Below are 7,600 nucleotides of genomic sequence, written 5' to 3'. Positions count from 1 at the left end.
CCCCAGCGGCCGAGGGCGGGGCCCTTCCGGCTCTGCTCCCGCGGGCCGCGCACCTGGGCTGGGCCGCGCACCTGGGCTGGGCCGCGCACCTGAGCCGCGCACCTGCGCGGAGCTCTGGCGGTCAGGTCGGGGAACGCGCGATGCGCCGCTGGTTGGGGAAGCCGGAAAATTGCTGTTTGGCCGCGTCTTTCCTTCTGGGTGTATTTGAAACCTCCGTAAAGGTGCTTTGGTCAGCTGCACGTCCGGAGGACGGGGGGTGACGGGGTTGGACTGGATTCTGGGCCGCTGGAGAGCGAGCACACCCCGGAATCCGTGCGGAGGCAGCTGTGCGCACAGACCTTTGACCTGGCCAGCGGGGCGGGCTGGGGGCCACCGGAGACCCCTCCTCCCGCCTCCTTCCCGGGTTTGGCCGCGGTGAGTCACTGGCTCCAGCGGCGGAGCTGAGTCAGGCTCTGCTGGAGAAGACCCAGAGGGGGAGCGGCTGGAAGGGGGCTGGAAGGGGCCGGCAGAGGTGCAGGGCTGGAGAACTAGGGGACGTGGGCCCCCTAACCGGAAATGACCCCATCGAAGCTGACTCAGAGGCAGTGGAGGGAATTGTCTTAAAAGCTTTAGTCCTTGTGCCGTGGAGTGGACGCCTGCGCTGCCCGGTTTTAGGACAGCTGCCCCTGTGGGCCCAGGTGGGGTTCTAGACTTTACAGAGCATCTTTATGGACTTTTTCTCATTAGGAGTGGCTGGTGGGTGTGAACGTCCCACGTTTGGCTTGACCATCACACCACTAGAGCCCCTTTAGCTGTGGGCCATTGATTGACTGCCCAGGACAACAGGACACCCCATAGCAGTTCCTGGGCTGGAGTCCTTAGGGCGCAGATCTCAGTCTTCATCCAGATTTCGCCCAGAGCTCCTCCTTCTCAGCCGAGCACGTCATCCTGCGCCCCCAGGCCTACTGTGTCCTTCTCTGGTACTCAGTGCCAGTTCCAGGAGTGACCCCCAGTGTGTTGCAGTGTGCCATAGGCCTGGGAGCGGCAGTCGGGGGAGCCCACCCCCTGTAAGGCTGTGAGGGTGGGGTCTGCTCATGCAGGGCAGGCAGGTTGTGGTGGGCGACATGGGCGTGTGTCTTCTCTGGCTGGGTCTCTCTTGGGCAGGAGACCATGGGTGCTGTCCTGGGCTCCATGGCAGTGTGTGTTTCTGTCTCACTCCTGGCATTCTGATTTCTACACGTGATGCTTACAGAGGAGGTTTTATGTTCATGGCATGTGAGGGACCACCCTTCCTGCCAACTTGTCGTGACCATTTGGGACAGGTGTAGATCTTGATGGGAGGAGACTGTCTTGTCCTGTGGAGCAGTTAGTGGGTTTGAACCACTGACCTTTGGTGTGCTCACCAGCCTGACGCTTGATGCACATCAGCACCACAGTAGAGTCGTAATTCCCCTTTTCCTACCAGTATTGAGTTGTAGCAGCAACTGTTTTCAGAGTCCAGAAAGGAGTGCCTCAGGGACATATCCTGTCTCCATACCTTCTAGTCTACATGCGAACAGATCATCTGGGAGGCTGGGCTCTATGAGGAGGAATGCAGCGTCAGGATTGGAAGAAGACTCATCAACAACCTGCGTAATGCAGATGACACTGAAGCATTTACTGCAGATTGACACAGGAACTGGGGTATTGGGGGTAGATGTGTCCGGAGCAGTGAGATTGGCTCAGGATAGGGCAGGGTTCAGAGGTATTGTGTGTCGAGTCGTGGGTGACCCGATTTCACATAGCAGCAGTAGCAGCCTTTTTGAGGGAGGACTCTCCGTACACAGGTCAGCGGATGGCTCAGAGGAAATGCAGTTGTTTCAGAGTCGTGTTGTGGTTGTCCAGCTGACAGAGAGCATTCAGTTGTGTCATGGAGACCCTGAGCCCACCGTCCAGCCCCTCCCAGCCCTCAGCGACTGCTCCGCTGCCCTGCATCTTCTGAGCATGTCCTGCTTCCAGGCTCGGCCCTTGGCCCTGCACAGATCAGAACTCTGACCTTTGTGCTGTCGAGTGCCACTCTGTTTTGGGGCTCACTCACATTAGCTGTGCATGGCCCTTTCGGGGGTTTCCACCCCTTCCTTGGCTGTTCCCTGTAATGCTGTGGTGAGCGTTCCTGTGCAGGTTGCCGGCCACCAGGTTTCCGTCCTGGGGCCGGGTCCATGGGAGAGTGATTGCTGCTTGTGTGGAAAGCGGGTGTCTCACCCGAGTGAGGGACTGGCTGGCTGTTCTCGGAGCACCTTCCCATCAGCAGTGCGCAACGTTCCAGTTTCTCCGCTTCCTGGCCAGCAGGATCCGTTAGTCGTCTCAGGACGAGGGCCCACTCTTGCCCTCAGCAGTCCCAGTCAGGAGGAACCAGTGGGGCAGTTCTGCTCCCAGAGTCCGCCGTGCAAACCTCAACCCCTCTGCCGCCTTCCCAAAGGCCTCAGAAGACAGCGGGGAGGTTTTCCTCTGCTAAAGTTACTGACAAAGCATTATTGGTGAAGGAAAGGGGACAGGTCAGTGTGAAAAACAACGTATATGAACTTTGCATGTAAAACAGTATAAAATAAAATTTAAAACAGAAAATGCTTTTCTGTCTTCTAAGGGGAAAAAAGACAGTGGGAGTGGCGCCCGAGGTTTCTGAGGAAGCAGACGGTCTCGTCTTTTCCCCGTTGGGGGGGATGGTGTGTTTGAACCCCCCGTCTTTCGGTTAGCAGCCTGCCACTTCAGCCACTGCATCACCAGGGCTGCTTGTCAGTTCCATAGCAACTGGCTTTTGGTTTTGTTTTTTTCTGAAGGTGGTATATATTTATCGGTTCAGTCTGTGCCTGGTCCAGTGGTGGCCGAGGCCCGAGGTCTCCGGGAGTCCACGGGGCCAGCATCGGTGGCAGGACTTGGGGTCAGAGAGCTGTGAGAATAGCAGCACTGTTCCCCATGTGACAGGCGCCCTCCTTAAACCTCTTGCAGGGAAATGGGTTTGGTTTTAAGGGTGTGAAGTCCATTGTCACTGTCACTTTGGTTGCCCTGAAGGTTGAAGTCGGGAACTCTGAGGGCCTCGGGGCAGGGGTTGTGCTGCTGACCCGAAGGTGCCAGCTGCTCTGTGGGCACCTCACTGTGATTCGCAGCCTCTGGAGCGCTCCCCTTCTGTGCAGGACAGCAGGGGGTGAGCCATGGTCGCCCCTGTGTGCACCAGCTCCTGCCCGTCCCTGGAGACCTGGGGGTGGCCCATAGTCACCGTCCTGTGTGCACCCAGGTCCCGCCTGTCACTGGAGTGTGTGATGCTGACCAGGGTCAGCAGAGCTTGCTATCTAGGATGGACTAGGAAGCAAGGCCTGGAGACGCACTTCTAAAAATCAGCAGCGGAAGTACAGCGCTCTGGTGGTCCATGAGCACTGGGAGGACGGGCCAGGCAGGGCTTGGTTCCCTTGTGTGTCATGCAGAATTACTCAGAGCCTCCGATTGTGACAGCAGATATGACGGCATGGAGTGTCTTTTCATGTGTTGATGGGCTGTAGGCCTTTGGAGAAGGGCATATTCAGATGGAGTTCCTGCCAGTGTCTTTGATGGGGTTATCTTTTTTTGTTGTTGGGTTATAAACTCTTCACTTGATCTTGACACAGGTCCTTTCTCAGGTCTGTAGTTTGGAGACATCTTTGCCGTTTGGTGGCTTGCATGCCCTTCCCAGCACTCATTTCTCTTGTTGATGAAGTCTAGAGTGTCTGCTTTTCTTTTGTTGCTTCTAAGGCCGCTCTGTCTCCTCCTCTAGGCTGAAGCTGAAGCTTTGATAGTTGTATGTCAATCTGCTGAGTTAGTCTGCATGTGGTGTGAGGTAGGGGTCCAGAGGCATTATCTCAGGACCCTACAGACCCCAGCTGTCTTTCAGTCTGTTATTTTCATGATTTTGTGGAAACAGTGCACTAGAAGGGCTAGCCCACTGTCAGTTTGGGTCTGTCCATAGCTGCCCCCGAGTAGATTCTTGCTGATGGTGTTCCAGTCTCCAAATGTCTTTACCCAGCAGTCCACAAAGTCAGGATTCCCAATGGGGTCAGAGAGAGACAGAGAAGGGATCAAGTAGACGAGATAGGAGGCTTATCAGAGGGAGCACTGGCCAGGTGTAGTGCTCCCCCTCCAGAACACAGGCTGGTGGCTGGCTTGTCCTTGGAGTGATCCCCACGGACAGTGGTCATCTCTGGGGCGATGGCAGGGCGGTGACTAGTTGTTCTGTCTCAGGAAAGGGCTGTGACTTGGTGGCTGAGCATGTCTGGGAGTTGGGGTCTCTGTCCCTCGAGGGGTGGTGCTGTGGCTGGAAAGCCGAGGGCACGTGCTCTAGGGGAGCAGTGTTCTGCTGAAAACCCACAGAGCTGGATTTATTCGTACAGTACATGAGAACGAGCAGGCAGGAGAGGCACGCTAGCAGAGAGAGCAGCCGACATCCCACTGCCGTGTGTCACTTCTGACTCGTGCCAGCCTGCAGCACTTTTCCCAGGTCACAGATCTTCCTGGAGGAGCTGTCTTCCTCCCTGGAGGCTGCTGGTTAGAACCACTGACCTCTTGGCTAGCCTTCCAGCACTTGACCCACTCCACCACAAGGGCTCCTTATGTCAGCCGTAGAGATAGTCGTTTCCTGTCTGTGTTAAGAAGCAACTCCGTGCAGCCCAAAGCCCGCTGCTGCTGGGTGTAACGAAGTGCCAGCAAGTTGGCTGAGCTGATTGGCTCCTTCTTTTTCTCATTTCTTTCCAAAACCTCGTGGGGTTTCCTTGGACCGCAGGGTGTTCTGGAAGGCCCTCCACCCGCAAGGTTTGGCCCAGGGCGCCCTTCAGCAGCCGCTGAGCGCTCCTCTCCCGCAGACAGAGCTGCCCCAGATGCCCGGAAGGCCCGCCGTGGACACCTGCGTTCCCCACAGCGTGTGCTGAGCAGGCCCGTGCTCCCTCCAGAGAGAAAGGTCTGTGTCCTGCACCCTCACCTTGTCCCCTGGGGCGGGGGGGCTTGCACCTGGGGGCCTGCGGCGACAGGGCAGGGACGGTGATTTTCTAGGGCAGAAATGTCCTTGTTTGCTATAACTGAGAGCTGGGCTGTGTGTGTGTGGGGGGCTGTATATGTGGGGCTCGAGAGGCTGCCAGAAGGTGAGTGCGTGCTCTCTTTCCCTGTGTGTGTGTAGAGGGTGCGTGTGGGGCTCGAGAAGTGACCAGAAGGTGCAGGAGTGAAGGAGGTGCTGGGCCTGGTCTCTGGAAGGCCTGGTGTCAGGAGGCTACCGGTGAAGCTACTCTCTGTAATGCAGCTGGGGACTGGGCTCTCCTCCCTCCCGGCCCTCTTGTTGACTTTTGGGGAGAGTTTGTTGTGCCGGCGCCTCGTCTGGAAATGTCCTGCTGTGGTGGGCAGCCCTTTTTAGACAGCATGGAGGAACGAGGTTGGTGGGCTTGGGTGGCAAGGGCGTGGCAGCAAGGCCAGCGTGTGACTGAGCTGTCATGGGACCGGATTATCTGGCTCTGTCTCCCATGGTAACCAGTTGTGGCTCTTCTGGTCCCTAAACCTTGTGAGAAGCAGCTCTTGTTTGGGGAATCCAGGATGGTGGGGAGCCAGTTTTGCGTGAGAGGCATTGGTGGTCCTATTGCACTGATGAGGCCTGTCCTCAGCCGTTCTGGTGACAAGAGCTGCGTCCGGAATATGAAGCCACTGCAACCTGATTTGCTTCTTCCCAGTTAGAAAACACAGCCTGGCAGGGAGAAAGGCCTCTGGAGACAGTGTGATGGACTTTGGCAAGACTAGCAGTATGACTGCTTTTTAGTAGCATAGATGGGGACTGTACCTGTGGGCCCTACAGGTAGACTGCAGAGACATCGCGTGAACTGTACCTCTCTGGAGAGAGACAGTGGGGGAGTTCAGCGGTAGTCAGAGCAAGGTCAGGAACCTCGTCAGCTCTCACGTGTAAGTTCAAGTGGAATCTGAGGGAAAGGAAGGCAAGTCCATGAGAAGCCAGGTGTGTTACCTGGAGCAGATCCCACGTGATACAGACTAGATGTGACACATCGAACACGAAAGGTGAGTTGTGGAGTGACGTCAGAGACCGCATATGTGAAAATACCGAAAGGCTGTTAAGGAGGACAGAAGGAAATGGCCAAAAGAATGTCAGGGGACTCGTGACCCGTGCACACGGCAGAATGATGAGAGAGCTGAACGGAACATCTCAGAAAAACTCAAGACAGCAGAAGCAAAATACGCACAAAGACCCGGGGTTACGGAAGCAGAAGGGAAAACCCAGCTTGACATTTCTCAGGCTGAAAGAATTGAACAGATTCAAGCCTGGAATTGCAGTTATCAAGACTTCTAAGCACAGCTAGTTCCCTGTATCACTAAACAGAGTATCAAAAGCAGATCAAGGACTCCACAGTCACTTCCAGAAAGAACTGGCCCACCTGACAGTATCTAACAGTCACCTTGAGCTTGGACTAGACCCCAGCAGAGCTGGCAGGGCGAGTCTGGGATTATCAAGCTGTCTGGGAGCTTTTGTCCCCCCTCAGTGGAGGCCTCCAGGCCCGGGTGGCTTAGGCAGTGGCTGTCGGCGCCAGAGAAAGTGAGCCAGCTTCTCTATCCGGACACTGGACAGACCTGCCTGCCTTTGTTCATGCTTCTACAGAAAATGGGTCCCTGTTTGAGATGGGTGCTTGGTTGGTATAAACCCTTACAGAGTCACTTTCACCTTTGCACTTACACAGGGAATTGATTGCCATGCTCACTCAGAAAGGACCTTTTCTCTGCTAGACAAACCTGTGTCGTCTCAAACGGAACACATCTTTCTGGAGCCACCTAACCTTGGGAAGGCCGATGCTCTCTGCTGTGCAGGCCACCAAATCGATGGGTCGGCAGCCTTCTGATCACGGACTTGTAGCCGACGGCCCACAACAACAACAACAGTTGGGCGCCAAGTGGGTGCCTTCTCTGCTGTCCTGCGATGTGACAGTACAGACGTGCTCTTGTGAACACGTGCACAGCTACCTGTCTCTCTCAGAAACTGCTGTCCCCAAGCTGAAGCCCCCGTGTCCTCCTGGCAGTGCCGAAGCCAGTGGACACCACAGTGGGACTGGCACGCTAACGCTTGTTGTTGTTGTTGTTGTTGTTGTTTTTAAATTATTTATTTATTTATTAACAGAGGTTTTGGATTTCCATTCATGCATTGCCGCAATTTTCTCCCTTCCCACCCCTCCCCACCAGCTCGCTTTCCCCTCCGAAGAGAGAAAAAAGAAAAAAAAAATTCCTTCATTAGTATACAATTCCCACGTCCCTTCCCCCCATCCCGAGTACACTTCTCTATGCAACCTTAATTCTGGATTCCCGTGCTAACCATAATACTCAATCATATATCACTTCTGATCTGTTCTCTTCCTCATCTGTTTCAATACAATATACATAATTTATCCACTTTTTTCTGTCATACCCCCACCCTGATGACAGACCCATTCTACAACAGTGGCACCATGCAGTATTTGTCCCTTTGTGACTGAGATATTTCTCTCAGCATAATGTCCTCCAGGGTCGCCCACTTTAACGCTTGTTTTTGTTGTGACGCTGTCCCTGGAGCCCGGTGGGAAGATGAGTGCCACTGACA

Source organism: Elephantulus edwardii, unplaced genomic scaffold (genome assembly GCF_000299155.1).
Source record: "Elephantulus edwardii isolate Elephantulus edwardi_28Jun2011 unplaced genomic scaffold, EleEdw1.0 scaffold00126, whole genome shotgun sequence".
In the NCBI taxonomy this organism is placed as follows: Eukaryota; Metazoa; Chordata; class Mammalia; order Macroscelidea; family Macroscelididae; genus Elephantulus; species Elephantulus edwardii.
The sequence above is the reverse complement of the archived record's forward strand: the minus strand, read 5'-3'. Positions refer to the sequence as shown.